Here is a 25,165-nt window from a genome sequence, read left to right as displayed (position 1 = left end):
GGTTAAGCTTCCCCCTTCAGCTCAGGTCATGATCTCAGGGTCTGGGATTGAGCCCCACCTAGGGTTCTCTGCTAAGCAGGGAGCTTGCTTCCCACCCACCCCACACCCCCTACCTGCTTCTCTGCCTACTTGTTATCTCTCTCTCTCTCTCTCTGTCAAATAAATAAATACAATCTTTGAAGGGGGAAGAAAAAAAAAGATCCAGTTTGAGACCCTGGGGGAATAAGCAGCTCACAGTAGGGAGAGGTTTGCCTGGGCGAGGAATAGTCAGAGCTGGTGAAATGAGCTGCCATACATGGGGCATTCACTCTGCACAGCAGCATATGAAACTGTCTTTTTCATCCTCAGGACGATTCAATGAAGTACGGCCTGTCATACTCATTTTATAGTTAAAGGAACTGAAGCTTACAGAAAAGTGAATGTTTACATGAAGCAGAGGCAGAAAGACGAGGAGGACTAGATGACAGAGAAGGGGAGTCCATCACAGCCATGGTCAGGAAAAGGAGTCAGAGTGGCTTCACCAAAAAGGGTTCTTTCACGGATACCATGTTTGTATAAAGAATGTATCTGAGAGTGACACAAGGCAGCAATTCACCTAAGCAAATGAGAAGTCTGTGATAAAAACAGGATGTGATTCCCAGCATTCTGGCTCCTAATGAAATATCTCCCTTCGTTATTTATTTGACCGTGATGTCAAGAGAACAGTGTCATGGAATTTGTACGGACCACAAATCCAACTCTTAGAGAGATTAAAAGTTTGGTAATAAATAAAACAACTGCTTGAAGAAGCTATAGTCACTAGTCAACCATTGCTACCGCCACACCATATCAAACAGTCTAGAGAACTTGGGGTGTCAGCCACTAGAGAAGCTATTCTATTTCCCTGCTTACACAAGGACTAGCTATGCAAATGAATCCAACTGGTTTGTGATTCCAATGCATGTTAGAAAGATGAACAAAACTGATTATCCTACCAATAAAAAACAAAAACAAAAACAAAAACAAAACAAAACCAGGGAACATTAGCCATGTAATATATCCCAATTCATCACTTCAGTTCTAAAAGAGGGGATATATCAAAAGATGTGTTACCCAAAATGCTGATTCAAAACATGTTTGTGTTTGCTTTTCATATGGCATATACTGACCAAATTGAGGAATGGCTCATAAATTCAATTGCAGATCTACCGCAATTTTTTGTATATAATTTAAATTAGCAAATCATAATGTAACTCCATGTGTTTTGTACAACTGTTTATGAATTATAAAACCATGCAGTATTTTAAATAAAAATTCAGGTCATTAATCCTTACATTAAATCCCCTCTTCAGATCAGCTTCTGCAATCTGGCTCCTGGTTACACAAAATTTCTATAGACCATGCTCATCTCCATGCAGCATGCTTCCAGACTTTTCTTTAGATAATCACAATACAAAGCACATGCCTGTGTGAGCAATTTAAAAATCCTTGCCTTAGCCAGGGTTGGAATTTAATACTAGAATAAATCACACAATGAATTAGGTAAATTCTATACCAAAGATATTCTATATCAAAAATATTCTTTTTATGGACTTCTACATCAAACTGTTTTAATACACACACACAGGGATGGCTGAATTAGTTAACAAACTTCATCTTATACAACTACCCATTTACCTTTAAACCATAATCATCGAGCAAAGATTATCTGATAACCTTGTCTCTACCTTCTGCTCTCCTTCTACTGCATTTCAAGAGTGAACAGCCAGGTACAAGGTGCTGTAACATCCTCCCAGGCCCTCAAGGACTGAGATTTATTCTCCCAGTTGCTAGGAGTGTTCCGGGCTATCAGCCTTCTCTAGAAATTGCCCCCCACTATGCCCAGGATGACTCCTCCTCTTTGAAGGCAGCCACATCAGTGCCTAGACTAAGGGAGGGTGCAACCCTTCACCCCAGCTCACAACAGCTCCTGGGTCCCCTGTAGGGTCTGCCCAGGCCTTTGTTGAGACTGGATGGCAGTGCATCATTGCTCTCTCTGCCCAGTCCTGCTTCCTCTTCTCCCCACAGTAGACTCAAAGAGCACCCCCTAACCAACTCCTACATGCAACACGTCCATCTCAGAGTCCACACTCCAGGACCACCAGCAACACTCACCACCACTATCAGCCAACCATGAGAAACGACGGACATATCCCCAGCTATGAGAGACACTTAGAAAGAAAGAAAATCCTATTTCTTTAACCAACAAAAATTCTTTAAAATGTTCAAGACTTCACACAGAAAAGACCATAACCTTTGCTAGGCAAACTAATAAAAACGATACCAGGCTGCTTCAGTGAGTTCAGTCAATATTTCCCAATATTCAGTCTCTTATAGTTCTAAATGACTCCAAACCAATCTTAAAAATTAACATAAAAAAGGGGCCTTTACTCTATGTGCTGACGTTACCATTTAAAAAATACACACCCCGGGGCGCCTGGGTGGCTCAGTGGGTTAAGCCTCTGCCTTCAGCTCAGGTCGCAATCTCAGGGTCCAGGGATCAAGCCCAGCATCAGGCTCTCTGCTCAGCAGGGAGCCTGCTTCCCCCTCTGCCTCTCTGCCTACTTGTAATTACTGTCAAATAAATAAATAAATTATTTAAAAAAAATACATACCCCTTAGGTTAGACTGGTAGGTAACTGAGTTCATTTAAAATAAATAAATACCAACAACCTGGAGAAAAAGACAAATAAATTGAACCCAACTACTAACTTCTTCTTTCAAAAATACGTACTTTTCAAAGATGTTTTTGTTTGTTTGGGTTACAGAACAGATAATAAGAGAGGCGAGAGGAGGAAGGAGATTCTCCCCTCTAATAAACACTCATCTCTCCTTTCAAAAAAAAAATGCCTATTCTCACACTATGTGCAAAGGATGTGTGGGCTCTGGACTACATTTTGTTTCAGGGAACTGTTCTGGGGACACTGCCTGATCTAGGATATATCCCTCTGATAATTCCAAAGCAGCCGTCACGAAGGTACAGCACGAAGAATGTTGGACCAGCGGTCAGAATTTCTGAGTCCTGATCCTGGCTCTGACAATGACCACAAATGTGACCTCAGGAGGTCAAGACAATAGCCTGTGACGTCTAGTGCTAGGGTCTCACTAGATCAGCAATTAACTGACTGGTTAGTCAGGGAGACCCGGGTTCAAGTCCAACTCCCATCACTTACTGGCCACTCACTTAGGCAGGACATTAAGGTTCAATGGGCCTAATGCCTCACGTGTAAAATAGAGATGACCATAATGACGTCTACATCACAGAGCTGCTAGGGAGAGGAAATGCAGCACTGCAAGTAAGTGCTCGGCCGCGTCTCTCCCACCGCAAGCACTAATATAAATGAGCTATTTTTCAGCCTGTTCCTGCCAGAACCCAAGAGCTTTGGGGAGAATTGGTGCACAGGCATTTAAAAAATAACAAATATTAAAACTCTCTAAGGTGTCGATTCATTGCTTTTATCAGATTTATATTCGAGATTTCCAAAGAAGATTTTGTTGGCGGGGGGCGGGGGGAAGTGTCTAAGAAAGTTCAAAGAACGTCGATGAGCTGATCTTGGAGCTTTAGCCTCAGCCTTTCTGTGAGTCTGTGGCCTGTTCCAAAGGGTGTCTTTCTCTTCGAGCTGCCATTTACACGTGAAATAGGGAAGTAAGTCCTGGTTCAGAGAGACCTTCTCTGTAGCACACAGCGGCAGGTGCTCCTGCCACTTCTTACACGACGCAGGATGCAGCTGATGGCCTGCATTCATTCGTTCATGACAACCCTTCAGGGAACAAAACAAGGCCAGGAAGTGGCACCATGGCACAGAAGCATGTCACAATTATTTTCTCCCGGGTTCTGGGTAGAAATAATCCATTCCAATCAAAACTTCCAATCTAGAGAAAGAATGACTACATAGTCTTCCAACTAAGGTAACAAGTGCGAGGCAGGAGTCGTTGGAGCTGCCTGATCTGATTGGGGGGGGGGGGGGGGGGGGCGGTGTCCAAAAAGAATGCCCTTGCAGTTGTAACTGGAGACTTGGCATTTCCCTCTGGCCATGAACCTGGCCACCTAGAGAAACAAAGTTTAGGCTCTCAAATAACAGCAGACAGTTTCTGCTGCTGAGATGAAGACTGTAATTAAGCCTGAATAGATTCAGGGCCCTCCTTTTTTCACATTTCCTATGCACATCCCTACATTTCCAGAACTATTCACTGTCGGCATGTTCTTAAATCTTGGGGGACTAAGAGATCTTCTCCCTCTTCAGGTCTCACCTTGCAGGTCTCTACCACGAGCAAGTCCTTCCAGAAGGACTTGACTTTTTGCCCCATCAGCCAAAAACTGCATGAAAGCAAGGTCTGTTATTTGTTCGCTGCTAGATTCCCCATGCCTTTGTTGACCAGGAAAGAACTCACTGAATATTGTTGAAAAACAACTGAGGGTTTTGAAGGGGAGGGGGGTGGGAGGTTGGGTGAGCCTGGTGGTGGGTATTAGGGAGGGCACATATTGCACGGAGCACTGGGTGTGGTGCATAAACAATGAATTTTGGAGCACTGAAAAAAGATAAAATTAATTTTTTTTAATTTATTTATTTGACAGAGATCACAGGTAGGCAGAGAGGCAGGCAGAGAGAAAGAGGAGGGAGCAGACTCCCTGCTGAGCAGAGAGCCTGATGTGGGGCTCGATCCCAGGACCCCGGGACCATGATCTGAGCTGAAGGCAAAGGCTTTAACCCACTGAACCACCCAGGCGCCCCAATAAAATTAAATTTTTTTTAAACACACACACATACTAAAAGCATTTATTTGGGTGATTAGAACTGCAACTCAGCGGACAAACTCAGGTTTCTATCCAAATTGTGTTCCAAGGAAGACAAAGAGGGGGCAGAGTTATAAAAGTGAAAAGTTAGGAATACAGTTTTCGTTTAGATCCTCTATGCCAAACAGGGAAATCAGGTTAACTGGGGGTTGGCTGGGTCAACCTGCAAATGAGGGACTGAAGCTTCTTAAACCAAACCGGCTCCTTTCAAAGCAAAGGCTATGGACAATCCAGTTGCCATGGCCAGGACAAAGTTAAATCCAAGGGAAGGGCCTTTGTTCTGGCTGGCTTACAAGTTCAAGAAGTTTATCATTCCTCCAATGAGTACTCCCGTATGGTCCTCCTCCTATGGCCTCCCAACCCTATTTTAGAAGAGACTCACTTCGCTAGGCTTGCTTGCTCCCTGTTAAAATCTTAACACCTTACCCAATGCATGTCACATAAGAGGTCTTAATAATATCTGAATAAATTAATGGACGAATACATAAAGGAATGGGAAAGGGGGCTGTCATGCCAAAAATTGAAGCCCAGTTTTACCTATCATTTCCATGATGTTTAAACAACCATAATATGTTCCTGAGAGATAAATGGACATAATTATCTCTTAAAAGTTCCTTTTCTAAACTTCTCATCCAAAAGCATATTAACTAGGATTTAGGCATTCACCTTTCCCCAAAGGCCAGAGGATTTTCAAAGCAGGTTTCTTTTTTTATTATTTTTACAGGGAAATTTTAATCCATCAAGATAGTTCTTGTCATCAATTAATAACACCCTATGCTCTTTGTTTAAGGACAGGGTGATAAAGGCAGGTTATTTTGAGACTAAGAAAAGTGAGGAAATATCTGGGCTGGACATTTTAGTCAATCTTATTGGCAGTAAAGGAGAGATATGAATTTAATGTTCATTTCCAGCCTTGAAGCTGTTAACCTTTTTATGGCTTAATCACAACAACATAAAAAAAAAAAAAAAAAAAAAGATCTGAACTGCAAAAATTCATTGCATTTACTTCTCATCTCATCTCCCAATACCAATATACAGAAATACTCATCCATGCTACCCAGACTTCCTGGGAAACCAATTGCCCTTAAGAGAAATGCAAAGAGAGTGAGAGCAGTGAAGACTTACACACTTTAGAACCTGGAAAGCGAGGCTGCATTACATAGAATGATGCTTCTGAGGACCAGGTTCCAGGGCAAGGTTCAGTCAGATGGGAGTCAGCATCCACGGATTAGCTCCACACCATGGCTTTCCTCAACACCATGGCGGAAGAGAGAGCCTCCCAGCCTGACGGCAAGTACCACCACAGTCCATACCCCTAAGGAAACCTGTTTCCAAGCACAAAGCACTAAACAACCTCACAGAGCCTGAGGCTTCTCTCTGTCTGTCAGGGACAGGTCACCATGCAAGTCCCCATCATCACAACTTCCTCCATTTTATCGGTGTTAAGCACTGACAGGCACCTGACAGGCTCTACGTGGGGAAAGGAGGAATCGCATAGTGCCAAAGCTGGACCACCTGATTATGTCAACCAGAATCCTCTTACCTTAGCCCCAAAGAGTTACAAACATTGATTATTTTATTCTAAGCGGTACCTCCAAATTTGGTCAGCTGTGTCTGGGAAGCCAGACAGACAGATGTAGATGAGTAATTAAGGGAAATGAGAAACAGTGTGACATAATGAAAAATCAATGGGTTTGAAAACCAGATCAAGCAAGACTCATTCCGCTCCTAACCAGTTCTAAGAACTTGGATAAGTTGCTTAACCTCCTTGCATCTCACTTCCTTTATCTTCAAAACATGGGTTGAATGGTTTGTGCACTATCCTCCAGTTCCGAAATCCTAGAATTCTACAGAGCCCCTTACATCTCTACTGAACAATCAACCAGGTAAGTACTCATGGAACATCATGTGCTTCAGGTTGGGTACAGTTCGAGCCCTGACCCCTTACCCTCGATCACCTATCACATTAGCAATGACTAATCAAAATGTTATTGATCAACAAGAACAGTGAACAAGTAGTCAACAAGGCCACTGAAACACCTGGAGTTACCCACGATAGTGAAGTAATAAACTGGTACCACCTCCAAAAGGCAATTTTGCTTCTATACCAGAAGTCCTCTTCAAAGCCAGGACCTATGACCCACTTAATTACAGAAATATTTATTAGTCATTTGAAAACTGGATGTAAACAGTAGGTCCAACTGCAGACAAATTACACAAACAATTAAATTGTACTCATGATAATGGTGATTTAGAATATTTAATGACCTAGGCAAACACATAATGTTAAGCAAGGGAAGCAGGATATAAAATTATATACATGGCATGACCATAATTGTATATAATGTATGAATATGCTCTATATTACCAGGTATATATGTAAACTATTTATAAATAACACTAAGAGGACAGATAACATGGGAACAGCAGGGAGTATTTTATTTTCTTCTTTGATGTTTCCATATTCCAAAATCTCTATTTTCACATGTAATAACTTCATAGTCCAAGGAATTTTTAGTCTATGTACAGCACTGTAGGACACAAAACAATGAGGACTCCAGCAATTACTAACTCAGTCTTCCTATTACCCTATTAACACGCATTAGGAGTTCAGACAGAGAGACATCCCTAGAGGCTGGCAGTAGGGTGGGGATGGGAATTCACCAGTAGAATTTAAGTTTACAGAATAGTGCTTAAGAGCACTGACTCTAGAGCTAGATTTTACCAAGAATCAAATCCTAGCCCTGCCATTTATCAACCATGTGAGTTTAGGCAAGTCACTCCAACTCTCAGACTCAGTCTTCTCCTCTATAAAATAGGACTGCTCTCAGTTCCTTCCTCACAGAGTTCTTATGAGAAATAAATTCAGTTAGGAGTTTTAGGGTGGTGTCTGACACACAGTAAGAATACGTAAGTACTGGGCGCCTGGGTGGCTCAGTGGGTTAAGCCACTGCCTTCGGCTCAGGTCATGATCTCAGGATCCTGGGATCGAGTCCCGCATCGGGCTCTCTGCTCCGCAGGGAGCCTGCTTCTTCCTCTCTCTCTGCCTACTTGTGATCTCTGTCTGTCAAATAAATAAATAAAATCTTTAAAAAAAAAAAAAGAATACGTAAGTACTGAGACAATGACTAGAAGGGCATTTTAGACTACATATGCATAATACCTTAATAGCTCACCCTTTTGCTGAATTCTTTGTGAGAGAGACATATACAACTCACACTTCACACTTCTGTGAAGGAAGGACTATCATTATGCCCAATCTATAGATAAGAAGCCTAAAAGATGAAATGCCCAAGGTAAGTGGCTGAACCAGCATCTGATCCCACGCTAATGTGACCCCAGAACGCACGCTCTTAACCACGACACCATGACAGAGCAGCAAATAAGTTCGCCCTGAGCGGTCGGTGGACCTTCAAAGAGTCCAGGAACTATAGCTGACAGGGTGCACGGAACTGGAGAATGAAAGCCAGACAAGTGAGTTAAAGCCCTAATTCATTAGGCAATTGGGAGCTAATAAAGATTTCTGAGCAAAGCAGTTAGTTACAGGACAAAAGAGTAACATAAGGAAATTAGTCTGGTAGATAAACATGGGATATGTTGGAATGGGGTTTTTGACAGAGAGAGAGATTATAGACAAAGCAGCCGGTGTGGTGGTGAGGGACTGACTGGGCTAGGTGAGAAGATAAGGAGAAAACAGTAGGGCAACTTAAAAAAACTGCTTTGAAGGAAAAATTATGAGAACTTAGAAACACTACATGCTGGGAGAAAAACAAAAACAAAACAAAAAAAAAAACCAGGGACAAACAAGCCACATCCCACAACCCAAAGAGGGCCAGACTAGAAACGCTTCCTTTTATTTTGATTTCTGTAAATTTGGTGAAATATTTAGTGCCATTACTTATTTGTAAAACATCTTTTTAAAAACCTGGGCAACAATAGCACAAAACAAAGTGTCACGCAACACTGTGGTCTGTTGGAGCAACGTGGAGTGAGGGAAAAGGTATGCTGCCCTAAGCGACAAAGGTGATTAGCAAGAAATCATAGGGCATGAACATCTCCTGTGTAAAGGAAGTGGCAATTTACAAAATCAAGATAAAGCACCCACTAATGGCTAATGCTGACAAAGGGCCCAGGTCTGATAACATCTTCCAGGACAAAGACAAGCTGATTTACCCCTTGTTTTAAAGAGGCAGCCAGAGCTTGCCAACAAAAATATGTGATTGATCTAATTAGCTTACTGAACTGAGGAAAACAGTGCCAAAAATCATGTGTACTCACAGACTGGCCCTTTCAGGACAAAGCAGTGTCGCATAAAAGCCTATCCTTCAACTTAAATGTTCACGCTCATTAAAAGGGACTGAAACCCAGCAGTACTCAGCAGGCAGGAGCTTAATGAATATTACTGGAGAGTGATGACACAGACAGGAGTCTTGAAAGAATGAGCTCTCATGGTGGAAAAGAGGAAGATACATCAAGGACTGCCAAAATGTATGTGTGGCAGTTAAAGTGCAATTCCCAGCCCAGGCCAGGCGATCTGACTTCAGTCCACCTGCATTAACATTCCCACTCTCGACTTTAATGGTTTATTAACCTAATGATAATGTCTGTCTTCACTCGAGGTGATTAGCAAATAGAAGCGATGTCTGTTGAGTCCGGCAAAGTCATTCACTCATTCAGCAAATGTTCTTGGGCGCTTAACATGTGCAGGTAATAAATGACTGTCTCTATCTAGTTTTGTTGCTAAAGCCAGAGAGGGTCTAAAAACCAGTTCAGTGTGCTTAAAAAAAAAAAAACCCTTCATGAACAGAGATGAACAACCCACAGAAAAGGAAAGTGACAACATTAGCTTCCCCTAATAGTGTGCAGACCACAAGGGATGGCAGACTCTCGAGTTACAATTAGAGGGTATATATATATTTCCAAAAAGCACATTTTCTTCTTCAGGAAATGTATTATTCAGCTGTGTCTCTCTCTTGGACTCTGGCCCAAGTCGGTACAAGGAAAATTTTATGTAGTTGTTTATCCAAGTTGTCTTGCCTGTTCTACCTTCAACACCTCTGCTTAGAAGGACCCTTGGTCCAGGAAGCTGTACGCAGCTCACACTCGTGGAGCCCTGGGTTGGCTGGGTGTGACCTGAGGAGCTGGGCAGCCTGCCTGACTTGGGAACACAGGACACCCTCGGACAACATAATGGGAACAGAACAGACTCAGCCATATAAGCTGATTATTACTATTTTTTATTTTGTAAACTTACTTTTACCTCTAAGACCTTCTATAAAAACTTATCATTTCATGTCTGAAGTAAGGATAATTTATTACACCCAATTTTACTGCTTCGAGTCTCTTTTGAATACCCTTGAACTTGAAAAATGAGTCACTTCGTATCATCTTATATTGAATGATGAATGCCATTTATGTGAGAAATTTTTCACAGGAACAGAAAACAAAATGTTGATTTTACCAATTGAGAATTACTGATATTTAAGTATCCAAAAAACTAAAACTAAATAGAGCTATGGTTAAAAAAATAATAAACATATCAAACTTCAGTTTTCAGTAAGAATTGTTTTGAAAGGTATTTTTACAGATACTGTGGCTTTTAGAATGATGTTTTCTGAAAAGAAAACCTGCCCCTCACCCGGTTGTAGACCAGTCTTAGTCAACTACTCAGTTTTGTTAGCATATAGCTCTATAGGAAGGAACAACTGTAAATACTCTATGGCAATTAAGATGATAACCAGTAGATTAACAGAAAATGTCATTCAAGGCAGAGAATCATTAAAATGACATGTACACACCTTAAACACCTTCTTTTATCAAGAACCATAAAAAAGTAAATTTACTTGCCAATATTTTCACATTGCAAGCTATTTTCTTCAAGTACAGGCGTACTGACTGAAGTTCAAAGTTGTCTTTCTTGCATGAACCTCATAAGGTATACGCTCATAATGTATAATATAACATTTCCAGTGTGGCTACTAAAAGTTGAGAAACATCTCAGTGTGAATTAAAGTGTAGAATCTTTTCATCTTTTAAACATCTTCCCAATCTGTTAAGAGTTATCTCTTCGCCATCTGATTCAACAGCAATGTCATAACGGCAACTTACCCATATTTAGTCTTTACAAAGACTTCAACTTCATAGAAACAGCTCTGTTTTCACACACATATTTTACCAGTTTGTATGTTGTCTGATGAAGTTACCTAATTGCTGTAACAATGCACACAGCTCAGCCAGGGGAGAAGCCTGAGAACACCCAGCAAGTCGTCAACCAGACAGAACACTCCGCAGGAGGTGGGCAGCGTGGTTTCCAGAGAGGAGAGAGAGAACCGAAGGTCCAGGGAACCACTGAGACAGGTTAAGAGAACTCTCGTTACATGACAAGAAAGAAGCCAGTTGTGTTTTCAAGAACTAGCCTCTAGCTTAAAAGGGTATCTCCAGGCAAAGTTATGTCCTGTTTAGAGGACATGTCAGTTAATGTCTCTTGGGGAGGGAACTTCTGTGTCTTTCTCAGCAGCCCTTGGGGGAGAAGTGCTAGAGAGTGGTTCTTTTTGAGAAAGGAAGCATGTACAGCTATCTGTATAGCCCAAGGTGGTCCCAGAGTGTAGTTTCCAGTGGCTACTTTGGACAATAATCCCTAACAGACAAGCTGGTGGAAAAACTGCCAGATGGTGAGAAAAACCTGACACACAGATTGCGAGCAGAGTCTCCCGCACCACACAGTTTCCCCTCACCAAACACGCACACGCTCAAAAGATGCTGCTCCGTACCCACACAAGACTATTACAACTGGCAGTCGGAATACTAAATCTAGCTCCCTGCCTTACTCTTTTATTACTATTATTTTCATTTGGAGATCTGAAGTTACAGTACTCATGATCCAGTCTGCCACAGACTCTACCCCTCCCTATGGTCTCACACCTGTCTCAGCCCAGTGGGAAGGCCACTGAAGCAGCTGGATATCATACAGCTCCAGTGTACATAGATTCTGTACAGACACTTTGGTTTGTCTCTTGGTAACACGAGCAATGCTTTCAGAGAGAAGGTACTGCCTTGGCAGCAGCACCCAACCCCACCACTCAAGAAAGACCAGAGCATTCACTTACTGCGGACAAACAGAAAAGACTGAAGAACGGTTCAGAAACTTGAGCCTTCATGAGAACCATGGGAGAACCTTGTAAAAATGCAGATTCCTTGGAGCCCTAATCCCTCACCTTCTGTTGCAGTAGGTCTAGGAGTGGAGATCCAGGAATCTGCATTTTAATAAGCATCTGAGGTACATACTTCTATTACATTGGTACAAGAGGTATAATAATAAAAGTATGAACAATGAGCACCGTACGTGCTCCCCAGGCCATGCTCCAAGCCCTTTACATGTAATGACTTAATCCTTGGAGCACCCCCATGAGGTAAATAATGCTTATTATCCCCACATTACGAATGAGGAAACTGGAGAAGAGAGATTAAGAAGCATGCCTCTGCTGACTCAGCTAGTGAGGGGAAGAGCAGGAATGAAAAACTAGGCCATTTTGCTCAAGAGCACACAGTCAACTGCCCGCCTATACTACACACTACCACCTTGGCCTAAGGGAAGCCATCATATATAAAATACAAACCCCTAAAGGTTTGCAGCTTCTGACTCAGCAAAAGCCCCTTTTTGGGTTGCGGGGGAGCCCACTAGTCCCAGGGATGCCCATTTCCACATTCATCACCATTCTTCAAAGTAAAAATAAAGAGTTTCTTTTGCTTGTTACAATTCAAGAAGCTGTAAGAGCTGGCAAAAGAGACTGTGAATAGGATAAATGATCAGACTCAGGGGCCCCCATTCTGAAGCAGGAGTGTAACATCTTGTGAAAGCTCCTGACAGCATGAAATAAAAGGGAGTCCTTATATCCTCCCAACTGAAGATGTGAGAAAGGGGAAGACAATAGCCCACTTATTAATAAAGCTAAAAATATTCCAACCTGATTCCTACACAGTTACCCCAAGCAGAAAAATCATGATCAATCTTAGAGGGTCTCTGAGGAACGAATCAAAAGGCCATGCTGGCTAGACAGAGAGTTCTGAGACTCAACACCAAGAACATGATCCATAAAAGGAAAAATTGATAAATTGAAACTCATCAAAATTTTAAAAACTTCTTACTCTCTAAAAGCGTATGTGAAGAAGATGAAAAGACAAAATAAAGACTGGCAAAAAAAAAAAATCTGCAAATGACACATCTGACAAAGTGTCTAGAATACTCAAGAACTCTCAAAACTCAACAGCAAAAGTAAGTAATCCAATTAGAAAATGGGCAAAAGCTGTGTATGGACATTTACCACAATGACATCTATCAATGACCACAATATACATCTATCAAAATAAGCTAAAATTTTAAAGAGTGACAAATATCAAATGTTGGTGAGGATGCAGAAACTGCATCACTCACACACAGCTGGTGGGAAGTGAACTGGTAAAACCACCGTTTTGGTAACATGTAACGGCCATACAACCCAGCAACCGACCTCCTGTGTATTTATCACAAACAATGAAACTTACCTTCACACAAAACCCTATGCACAGAGGCTCACAGCAGCTTTCTTCGCAACAATCAAAAACTAGAATCAGCCCAGATGTCCAACAGGTGAATGGTTAAACAAATTGTACCATGTCCATACCATGAAATATGACTCATCAGTAAAAAGTAACTATTGCTAACAGCAACAGCTTGGGTAAATTCCAGGGAATTGTGCTGAACGAAAAAGGATGCATACTACACAACTCCATTTATAGAACATTTTTGAAATGACAAAAATAAATGGAGGATGGATTAGTGGTTGCCAGGGCTTAGGGATGGGAAGAGAAGGGCTGGGAGGGCAGAAAGGAAGTGGCATGATTGCAAAAAGGGAACTGCAGGGGTGCCTGGGTGGCTCAGTGGGTTAAAGCCTCTGCCTTCAGCTCAGGTCATGATCCCAGGGTCCTGGGATGGAGCCCCGAATCAGGCTCTCTGCTCAGCAGGGAGCCTGCTTCCTCCTCTCTCTCTCTCTGCCTGCCTCTCTGCCTACTCTCTCTCTGTCAAATAAATAAAATCTTTAAAAAAGAAAAAAAAGGGTAGAGGGATTGCAGTGTCAGAACCCCTCAGTATCTTGACTGTGGTGGGGGCACACAAAACCTACACGGATGGTAAACTTGTCCAGAACTTCAGGTAATACAGGCACTCACAAAAATGAGAACAAATAAAACTGGGGAAGGTCTGTGGATGGTATCAATGTCAATATCCTGGTTTTAATATTATACTCTAGTTTTGCAATCTGTTTCCATTGGGGGAAACAAGGCAAAGAGTCAAGGAGTTTTCCTTCATTATTTCTTACAGTAGCATGGGAGTTTACAATTATCTTTAAAAAAAAAAAAGGTCCATGATCCCAAGTATGTGGGTGAAATCAAGCACTGCGTCCTTTCACTAGGAAGGTAAAATGGCACACCCTTTCCGGAGGACATTTGTCAATGCTATCAAAAGTGAGAAACACCCCCTTTGATCCAATGACTTGATCATTAGGTGATTAATGATAATGAATAATTTATGACACATCAAACATTTAGTTACAAGGGCATTTATTTCAACGGCACTTTCTTAAAGACCAGAAACAACTAAATGTGGTAGGTCCAAACAATGAGGTTCCAGCTAGTCAGCAAAATAACCTTTGGGAGTAAAACCAGTGACCTGGAAAGATACTCGAGACATAGGTAGTTCCATCAATATTCATTCAATTCCTGCTAAGTGCCAGGCCCAGCTGTTGCATCCTGGACTCTGACCATGTCCAACAAAGCGCAGTCCCCATGTTCATTAAACTGTACAGTCTGGTGGACTGGTGGCTGTCTGCTCCAGGTAAGAAGACACTACACATACATCTCTTTGTGTGATTACACACAAAATGCGTGCGCGTCCGCATGTGTATAAATATGCACATACAATTTAAATTCAGGAAGGACACAACCCAAAATGTAAATAGTGGTTATTTCTGGAAAGTGGGGTTGTGTGTGTGTTTATTTTATTTGTTTTGTTTATCTGTGTATTCTAAATTTCTACAATTAACAAGTTTCACTGGTAGTAATTTTAACTATTGAAGGAAAAAAGGCTGGTCCCCAGAGAGTATTTCTGTCTTTGTTTTTGCTTTTTAGTTTCTTTTGATTTCTACTGGGATGCAATCAGAGTGAAATTTTTCTAAATCTTGTTTCAAAGAACGCAAAGACCTCCTCAATTGTCATTGTGAATAAAGGCAAGCTAACCCAACTGGATTACCTCAGGATAAGAATTACACACATCCAAAACAATTACACAAATTCACAAATTCACCTTTGTGAGCCATTCCTAGCCCTTGGATTGAGCTGGGGTTTCTATTTCAGGCGGTTTGTATTATTTGCTTTTGCTAATTTCTTTTTATCAAAAAAACAAAGCAGATTACAGAAAAAAATTTAATGCAGATATGAAAAACAACCACAACTAATATCATTCACCCAGACAAAAAAGAACTATTTTAAACTCCAGATATACTACTTTAAACCCACATCTACGTGTAAATATTTGCCAGTTCATGTGGTTACCCTAAGATGGGCTCGCATTGCACATACTGATTTTAAAGCTGTGTAAATTTTTTTTGTTAACAATACATTCCATTCTAATGACATATTTTAACATTAAATATGTATATTTAACCAATCTACTAATGGCTGGGGATCTACAGTCATAGACAGTGGACAATAAACATTTTTTACTAAACATTTGAGCCCATCCTCAGTTTTGTCCTTCCATGAAAAGCCCAGGAGTAGAAATGTAAGGGTACACACACATCTGAAAGCTTTTGATATAAGTGGGCTCCCAGAGAACTGTACTGGTCTACACTCTGAACACCTAGTGTGGGAATGAAAGTGATTCAGTTTCTATGTCCTCACTAATGCTGCTGACCAACAATAAAGATTAACTTGTTCTTAGATTCTCTAGAGTTTCACTTTTGGGGAGAAAAAAATCTTTTTTTTTTTTTAAGATTTTATTTATTTATTTGACAGACAGAGATCACAAGTAGGCAGAGAGGCAGGCAGAGAGAGAGAGGAGGAAGCAGACTCCCCGCTGAGGAGAGAGCCCGATGTGGGACTCGATCCCAGGACCCCGGGATCATGACCTGAGCTGAAGGCAGAGGCTTTAAGCCACTGAGCAACCCAGGTGCCGCGAGAAAAAATCATTTTAATAGCAGATCAAAATAGAGGACTTATTTGGCTGTCAGTTAAATTAGAAATTTTTAATTTGTCGATTTCACTTTAATTGCAGAAATTGGTCAGACCCTCTAAGGCAAATGAAAGATCATCTAGGCAGGACTCTGTTCAGTCAACAATTTTTATTTTGATAATTATTGTGGATTTATACCTGACATCTCCAAATCTTTAGCTACAGAGATCAGCCTTTCCACCAAAAACTCCCAGGCTAAGACGGGGTGGCCTTCTCCTAGTAACTGCCTCCTAGGTGATGTGGGAATAAATGAGATGATGCACGCGCCACACACCTGCTGTCATGTGCTGTACAACAGCCCAGTGCTTGACACATAGTAAAAAGTCCAAAAATGTTGTTTACTACAGGTTTGTTTTTTAAGATTTTATTAGAGAGAGAGAGAGAGAGAGAGCGTGCACGTACACAGAAGCAGAGAAAGAGAGAGAAGCAGACTCCCTAATGAACATGGGTCTGATGGGGGGGGCTTGATCCCAGGACCCCAGGATCATGACCTGAGCCTAAGGCAGACACTTAACCGACTGAGCCACACAGGCACCCCCATTTTAGGGTTCTGCCATAAGTAACATAACCTTAACTGACTTAAGGAGGACTGAAATACAAGGTATTTCAATCCTTTTTTTATTTTTACAGATGAGGAAACTTGGGTTCACAAAGCTAGGCCTAGAACTCACAGCTCCTTGATGTTGGGCTAACACTTTTGCTCTAACGCTAGGTTTCCTCTGCACAGAGTGAAGGCTTAGAGACACCTTAATTCACACAATTACACTTAATCAGAGCAATCTGCAATTTGAGATTTAAGCCTACATGCTCAAAATACACTTGGTCTATAGATATCTGCCTGGTTAAATAATAATTCTCCAAAGCAGGTATTTTAAGTTGCAGCCTAAAAGCAAATGGGTTTATATCTACCCCAGAAGATGATGAAATGATTGATTATAAATCTCTCCTCTGATAGAGGGTTTCTGATTGCATCAGACAGAGGGCATGAAGACTAATTAAAAATGCTCATACATTCATCACCGCTGATTGCACATAATCCACTCCTGAAGGTATGAGTGCACTACCTTCGCCAATGACAGCGGAAACAGATGAAATTTCCACTTACAACTCCCAGAGGCTATCTGTCTCGATTTCAGGGTAAATGGGCTTTCCCTAATAACTTAAATCACAAACAGCACGACAGTTCAAAAACCCTAGACCAAATTTCACTATTCTATCTGAGCAGGGGCTGGCCAGGCCCCATCACACGGTATATGATCAATAAAGTAATTACAGATGAATTGGTAAATGCGTCTATGGGCGTACTTTAGAGATTTTCAAAACTAATTTTTCTAGGTGCCTCCATAATTGGAAACAACTGTGTGTTCCAGTGAGCTAAAGGAAATACATCCTGGGGTGCCTGGGTGGTGGCTCAGTCTGTTAAGCGTCTGCCTAAACTCAGGTCATGATCCCAGGGTCCTGGGATCGAGCCCCGCGTCAGGAGGCCTGCTCGGTGGGGATTCTGCTTCTCCATCTCCCTCTGCCTGCCTCTCCCTCCCTCTGCCTCCCCCTGCTTGTGCTCTTTCTCTGTGTGTGTGTGTGTGTCAAATAAATAAATAAAATCTTTAAAATAAAGAAAGCAAGAAAACACATCCTATATGCCACTCAAAACAGCCCTTACACTGGTTCTCTCATACACCCACTCCAGTGACTGGTTTGTACCGATCTCTCTCCACTCCTTTTGGGGCTACAATTATTATCTGGCAGTCAGCCTGGCTGCAATCACCTGTGAAAACCTCACTGAGGTAAAACACTGACACATGCTTTCTAACAAGGAGAGAGAGAGATAGCCCTCACCTTGTCCTCTAAGAGAACCTCTACTCACACCACACACCACATGTCCCTGAGCTGAGAAAGAAAGGATGGGAGTAGGCTGATGGTCAATCCGTGCTCTCCTCCTCCTCCCCAGGAAATATCTGTCCCCCCCACTTCACCCCTACCCCAGAAAGTCACCAGCACACGCCTCCCCTTTGACCTGATCCCAGAGTAAGAATACCATCCTAGCTTCAGGATGTGAAAGGAGGAGACTCTACCCATCATGAGGGCTGAGAGGGCCCCAGGGCAGAAGGAGCATTTACCAGCATTGCTGCTCCTGGAGGCCCCAGGGGCTCCTCCACGTGTCTGCCCTGGGAGCAACCAGGGGATGTAGAGAGGAACAGATTCTGTCTGGTTCGCAGAGCAGGCACCCCAAGAGGGCATGTTTAGAGTCCTGGCTTAAACCTCAAAATCCTGTTGAATGAAGAGATCTGTCATACTCCTACTAGCCTTTGAGTCCCCTGCTGTATAAAGGATCTGACAAATGAAAATGGATTCAAAATTGCATCATCTACATTAATAGCAAGGAAAAGAGTTTCGAAATTAATGGTAATTCAATATAGCAACCCTAAGCCTACGGTGGAAGATGGAAAAAATGATGAGTCTCTGAGCTTGAAAAGTCATCCTAGTTAAGCAACAACTGGACAAAATCAAGAGAAGATATAAACCAAACAATAGCAAAATTGTTATGCAGCTGCTCACCACCACCTCCCCACCCCACTTTCTGAAAATCAATCAAACAGCAGCACTGAATTATGCCATGCCACACATCCACACACTCCATGTTCCCTCCACATGAATTACTAGCAAGGGAAATTCACATTTTCTGTTTTGTAACTTTCTTAGACATTCTTAATGTGACCCTCCATTGATTTTTTTTTTTTTAAATTCTTGCCCTCTTTATCTCATTCGGTTCTTTAGATTTCCCTCACTGGGTCAAGGAGATTCACATTCTGACCCAGGCTCTGCCCCAATAGAGATCAATGTAGTTTACGCACGTATCAATGAGCCTCCATTTTCTCAATAAATCATTCAATAAATTCTACTCCACACCACAGGTTCAGTGCTAAGTACAGGAATACGAGACAGAATAAGTCAAGTGTGGTACCTGTTTCTTCAGGAGCTCAGTCTATAAAAATCAGGCTTAGATATGAAATCAACAATGCTTAAGTTTTCAAGATTTTTATTTCCGTGTTCTCCCTCTTCCTCCTGATTCTCAGGGCTCCAGCTTCACCTCTTTCACGTGGATTCTTAATCACCCCTCGAAAACCGTCAGTGCCATATGAAAATGTTATGCTCTAGAATAAGGATTTAGCCAGATTGGCTCACAAGGCAAAAGAAAGGGATAAATACAGGAGAGAGAATCTATAAAAAAATCAAGACCTCAAAAAAAATGTACAGCAGCAGTGGTTGAGAGGAAAGCTGCATGTGAGTACAGGTTACGGGGGAAATGGGCAGGGGAGAAGAAGAGAGCATAACCATCTCCTCCTCCTCAAAAATTGGAACCTGATCCCCTGAAAGCCTGGTCACTGGGTCAGTCAGTCCTAATTGCTTAATGAAAGTGTACAAATCAGCAGATAGTATGCCTGAGCGTTCCAAATGTCCCTAATTATGACCAAGTAGATAAAGGCCTTAAAAAAAAAAAAGAAAAAAATCACACTTCACCTTATTGAAAGGGTTGCTGGCATATCATTAATTAAAACACCTCAGTCCCAACCACATTAGAAACATGATAATTATCTTCATACGAAATTTGCTTTTTAACACTTGAAATGCTTCAAACCCTAGTATGACAACAGATTATAAACAAAAAGTCCATGCATTAAGGCTCCTGTCCATTACTATATTGCTGCAGCTCAAAGTTAAGAGCTCCCCCCTTTGGGAAGAATGAGCATTCACAGTCCTGAGAAGAAAATGCAACAATTACCATGATTATCATTGCAATATTAGCAGCATCTACCTTTTCTTGAGTCATTACCATGTGCCATGGACTGTACTAAGTATTTTGTCGGGTTTGTTTTGTTTTGTTTTAACATGCTTAAAGCTCAGAGAGACTGAATAACTTGCAAAAGGTCACCCAACCAGGGCACGTCAGAGCAGGGAACTGAATCCCCAGCTGGCTAGCTCCAATATCTACACTCACTACAGAGCCACCAAAAAGGTGATGTCAAAGGAGGGGACGGGGGCAAGAAAGAGAGGGAGCTGGCAACTGCATCTGTATTTTCCCAAAGTACAGTTTGTAAGACAAAAAACCATTAGAAACACAGAAGTTAAAGCTGAATGACTACAGAAGCCAAAGAGAAGTCCAAAGAAATTCCCCAAACAGGTACCAGAAAACCTGCCTTCCCTCCCACAGCTGGTAAAATCTGAACCAAGAGAAAAACAGTAAGGCGGTAGCAGGAGGGAACAGTGACTCATCAAGAAGGAGCCGACCTGAGACCTGAGGCCAGGTAGGGAAAACACAAGTTACTCAACGAACTGTACTATATGCCTCCTATAACGCCAGCTGCCAGCCCCTGGGCTGGGATGGTCTCTGGCGTCCGTCCGAGTGCTGGAGAGGAATCACAAAGAGAACCTATGAAGGCCAACTGAGCAGGACTGACAGGAGCTCCTCCAATAACGTCCGCCTCTACTGTTCCTCACCTCAGACCAAGACTTCTCAGCTTGAGACCCTCCCTAACCCCACCCAAGTTCTGCTGTAATCAAAGGAACACAGTACTGTACTGATTTCAAAGCTCTGAGTTTTAACCATGTCTTCCCAATAACTGAAAACTCCCAACCTTTTTTAGAAGCTCTTTCCTTGAGGTGGAAAAAAACGAGAAGCTATCCTGGCTCTCAAGCACTAGGGAAAAGCTCACAGCCCCAGCCCTTCCCAGAACAAGAAGGAGCTGTCACTGTTTATAAAGTTTCAGCATGGCCTTGCCTCGTCTTTGAAGAACTCAAAAGTAAAAAAACATATCATGGCCTGGTAGAATAAAAGTGGGCATTCTTCAAATCCCAGCTCTGCCACCTAACACGTCTATAGCTTTAAGCAAAGTACCTAACCTCTTTTGGTCCCAGCTTCCTCAGTGTCAAAACAGGGATAAAAACGTCCACCATACTGGTGTCTTGTGGGCATTAAGCAAAAGCGTATATGTTTTTCACCCTGTTGAGGTGCATACCCTGCCCACAATACCTTCCAAAGGAAACTGGTAATATTTCCAATCAATACTTGAGGGCAGCCTTAGGCAATAATTTTCTTACTAAAGGGCACACCACCACACACACACACTCTCCCACACCACCAACAGCCTAGTCATATGGAACAGACACTGACATGACCAAGACTGGGAACCTGATCTAAAAGCAACTGATCCCTCCACTGGCCATCAACCAGTGATGTGGCTGAATCTCAGAGATAGATGATGGTTAGTTTAGCTCAACTCTTCAAATTCTCTCAGAGATTTCAATTAGGAAGTAAAGTCAGCCAGTAGCACACAGAGAAGCAGACAGGCCCCAAGATAGACCAGCAACCTGAGAGTAGCTGGGTTAACAGGAAGGGCAGGCTCCCAGAATGACACCCCACAACCCCTCAGCAGATGCCCCCAGAACTAGTGGGGACCCAAGCAACCTTCTGATTTTAGCCTCCAGTTCTCCTCAGCAACCCCTATCCCTTCCCTTCCCAGAGCCTGGCTCTTTCCTTTCCAGAGAACAATAAGCTTCACGGGACCAGAAGCCACAGGAGCATTGTCTGTCTGTTCTTTGCAACCAGAGATAAGGCAAGTAAGTGGCCTACGTCCGCCTGTAAAACAGGCACATGAGGGCAGAGACTCATTCACCGGGCTGCTTTCTAGGACCTCACTGACCAGATGAGGGAGGAGCAAGAACATGACCCATCCAGCCAAGAAAAGCTCAAGATGCCCTCTACAGACCCAAGCCACCATACAGAACAACTCAGGGGAGGGGACAGCCCTGTTACGACAATAAGTATACGAGATCTTTAAGAAGTTCCATGAAGGTAATTACCCAGTAAAGCACAAAAGCCCTCAAATCTTGGCCACCATGGAAGCCACCTTGGAGGGAGAGAAAAATAAGACTCTAATGCTTCTTGAGACTAAAACAAAGATAAATGCTCCTGTTTTCTCTGGAAGTTTTCATTATGGAATGAGGAAACAAAACAGACTATCCAAGCCCTCTCAAAACAAAAAACAAAACAACAAAAGAAAGCCTCAAAGAATAGCCTCCCTGTTCCCCCCTCCCAAATACGTAATTTAGAAAATGACAGTCAAAATAAGTAGCCGCATCAATCATGCACAAGCCATTGCATGAAGCCCTTCCCTACGCCCACCTCCTCCCAGCCTGGCCTCCAATCCCGCGCCAGCTTTTCGGGAGCACCTTTGGGGTCCCTTTCCATTTATCATTTATTTTATTATCCGGCTTGCCACCCAATTTGTTCCACTCCATGTTCCTGGTTTAAATATTTGAATTCTATATTTCAACAGCACGGACCATGGCTTTCAGCAGACCCCCTGATGTCCATTTCACAGCTACCTGCTTCCATGCACCTCTCAAATCTGCATAGAATACAGAAAACGTGTTTGCTGTATATTTAAAAAGAGGCAGCAGACGAGCACTTATGCATAAATCAAACCTGGGGAGGGAGTCAGGGGTGCCCTAACGAGCCAAAGCATAATTTATCTAGATTTACTTCTCGTCAGACCACTACTCAGCTGAGCCCGAAAATTGTCACTCCTGTTAGCTTTTCCTTCGGCCACCAGAAGGACCAGGCCCAAAGCAGCTGCTGTTTTGACAAAGTATTCGCTTCTCGCAGGGGTGGGAGTAAGCAGAACAATTCAGATCTGAAGCCACTGGCCTGGGTCCATTCAATATGTTATGAGCAGTGCCTGAGCTAACAACACTTGGGCTTCTGTTTCAAGCTACACGGTTTCATTCTGTTCTCTTACTGTACAAGACTCAGCGCCTTCCCAGCACTGAGTGGCAAGAGCTCAAGGTGATAAGCAACAAACTTCATTGAGTGTTTTCTTGCAGCCTATAAATAAAATCAGAGTCTCTGAAGCCCGTAAACCTTCTGAGGTCTGAACATCTCAAGGTTATTCATTTCGAAACCACTCCAGGAAGGATATAAACAACAATCCAAAGAATGTGGTCTGTCGTGAACAAAATTTCTTGTTTTTTTTTAAAGATTTTATTTATTTGTCAGAGAGAGAGGGAGAGAGAGCGAGCACAGGCAGACAGAATGGCAGGCAGAGGCAGAGGGAGAAGCAGGCTCTCCGCCAAGCAAGAAGCCTGATGTGGGACTCGATCCCCGGACGCTGGGATCATGACTGAGCCGAAGGCAGCTGCTTAACCCACTGAGCCACCCAGGCGTCCCGTGAACAAAATTTCTTAATGCCTCAAAATTCACATTTTAATTGTCAAGACATGACGCTAAAGCACTGCAGAACCTTAACCTTCACGCCATGTTACCCCCAAAAACAAACACCTCACTTTCCGATACAGCTTAAAAAGTGCAGAGAGGTGAGCAGCAAAACGACTAGGTTCATGGAAAGCTAAGGTTCTGCAATTATTCGTAGATGATGAAATCGATAAAAATGGACGAAATTTAACTCTTCGTTATGACGCAGAGAAAATTCAAAACGTTTATGCAGCAGATGGCGAATACCTTTTCAGGAATCTGGGCAACTTTAAGTGGGGATTTTAATTTGTGGGTAATATTTGAACAGGTTCTCTTCTCTCCGCCCCCCCCCCCCATTACTGGCATAATGAAGAGTTAAATTCAAGGGCGGGACCTGGAGGCTCTTTTTGGCACCACAGGAGCCTGGTTGCCCTGCCTCCCACCCTTGCTGAACTCACTGCAAAACCAAATCCCCTCACCCCCAGGAATTTAAACCAGAATTGGAAAATGCAAAATGAATTTCTCTAGTTGCTTCAATAATTGGAACATAAACTTGGGAGGCATAAAGCAGCCCGGGTGAGCTAGGTGGAATGAAAGCCAGTTTAGTCCAAGGAAGAAAGAAAAACAGGATGGAATGCTGAGCCAGCATTCCAGTTCCTGGTCTGAGCACAGCCTGAGCCGGAGTTCCTTGAGGTATCAGAACTCTTTCAATAAATTTCCCTTTTTACTTAATCAAGTAGCGGTTTCTCTTAATTTCAACCTAAAGGGCCAGGACTAGAATGGGGGGTAAGTAATATTAGACCGATTCCTCAGGAGGTGAAAAATAAAATAATCATCAAAATTCATCAGAAAATCTTTGATCAAAAGAGATGGGAGCCAACATGCCATTTGAGAATTTGATTCCTTTTTTTAATCATGTATTTATTTTAGCATCTTAGCTCAAAATCAAAGACCTTCAGTTTTCCATGTGTCAAATGGGTAGCACTTCTCTTCCAAGGTCATTCCTCGCATCCCTCCATGATCCCAACCATACTGACTCACAGCAGCAAGTATCCCTTGCACCTTTCCTCAAACGTTAATTAGCTCACATTAAGCTTCTTCTCAGCTGCCTCTAGTGGCTTCCAGCTGCTCAACATTTCAAATTAAAACACCCAATGGTGCATCCATTAGCTGTGCATTATCCAGCCACTGTCCTAACCAACCCAGTCATCACCCATGGTCACAAGACTCCTACTCCAAGTTGAGAACATAGCACTTGCTGATGTTTCTACTTAGGAGTAAAGAGAAGAGATCCTGGAGTCTGGACACTTGGACACCAGTTGTGATTCCTCTACGAAACAGTTATCTTTAATTTCTACAGGCCTGATTCCTTCTCTACAAAATAAATGTGCTGGGAATTAACCACTGGCTGTTAGCTTTTTTTCTGCCCCAACACATCTAAAAGGTATGGCAAGAATACAAGAAAAATTAAGTAGGGACGCCCAGGCGGCTCAGTCAGTTAGCATCTGCCTTCGGCTCAGGACATGATCCCAGGGTCCTGGGATCGAGTCCCACACTGGGCTCCTTGCTCAGCAGGGAGCCTTCCTCTCCCTCTGCCTGCTGCTCTCCCTGCTTTGTGCTCTCTCTCTCTCTGACTAATAAATAAACAAAATTTAAAAGTTAAAAAAAAAGAAAAATTAAGTAATAACAGAAGAAGACAAGACAAAACATGTCACATTGACTGAGTACAATATCCAGAAAGAGACCGCTATTGGCCTGGCTGGCATTATGGCAGAGGCAGAACTTGAGTTAAGCCACAGAAGACAGGAAGGGCACGGATCAGCAGAAAGATATGTGCTTA

At 42.5% G+C, this 25,165-nt stretch overlaps 1 protein-coding gene across 6 annotated transcripts in view; it reads right to left on the bottom strand.

Annotated features, from left to right (window-relative positions):
- FHIP1A (FHF complex subunit HOOK interacting protein 1A) overlaps nucleotides 1-25,165 on the bottom strand; it is a 279,678-nt gene that overhangs the window by 141,630 nt on the left and 112,883 nt on the right. The window contains exon 3 of one of the 6 annotated variants that reach the window (XM_047717642.1): nucleotides 11,017-11,161. The exons of the other annotated variants lie outside the window; for them this stretch is intronic. The gene's annotated coding sequence lies outside the window, so the exon portion shown is untranslated. The remainder of the gene's footprint in view (nucleotides 1-11,016; nucleotides 11,162-25,165) is intronic. 6 annotated transcript variants of the gene reach the window in all.

Source organism: Lutra lutra, chromosome 2 (assembly GCF_902655055.1).
Source record: "Lutra lutra chromosome 2, mLutLut1.2, whole genome shotgun sequence".
Taxonomy (NCBI): Eukaryota; Metazoa; Chordata; class Mammalia; order Carnivora; family Mustelidae; genus Lutra; species Lutra lutra.
The sequence above is the reverse complement of the archived record's forward strand: the minus strand, read 5'-3'. Positions and strand labels throughout refer to the sequence as shown.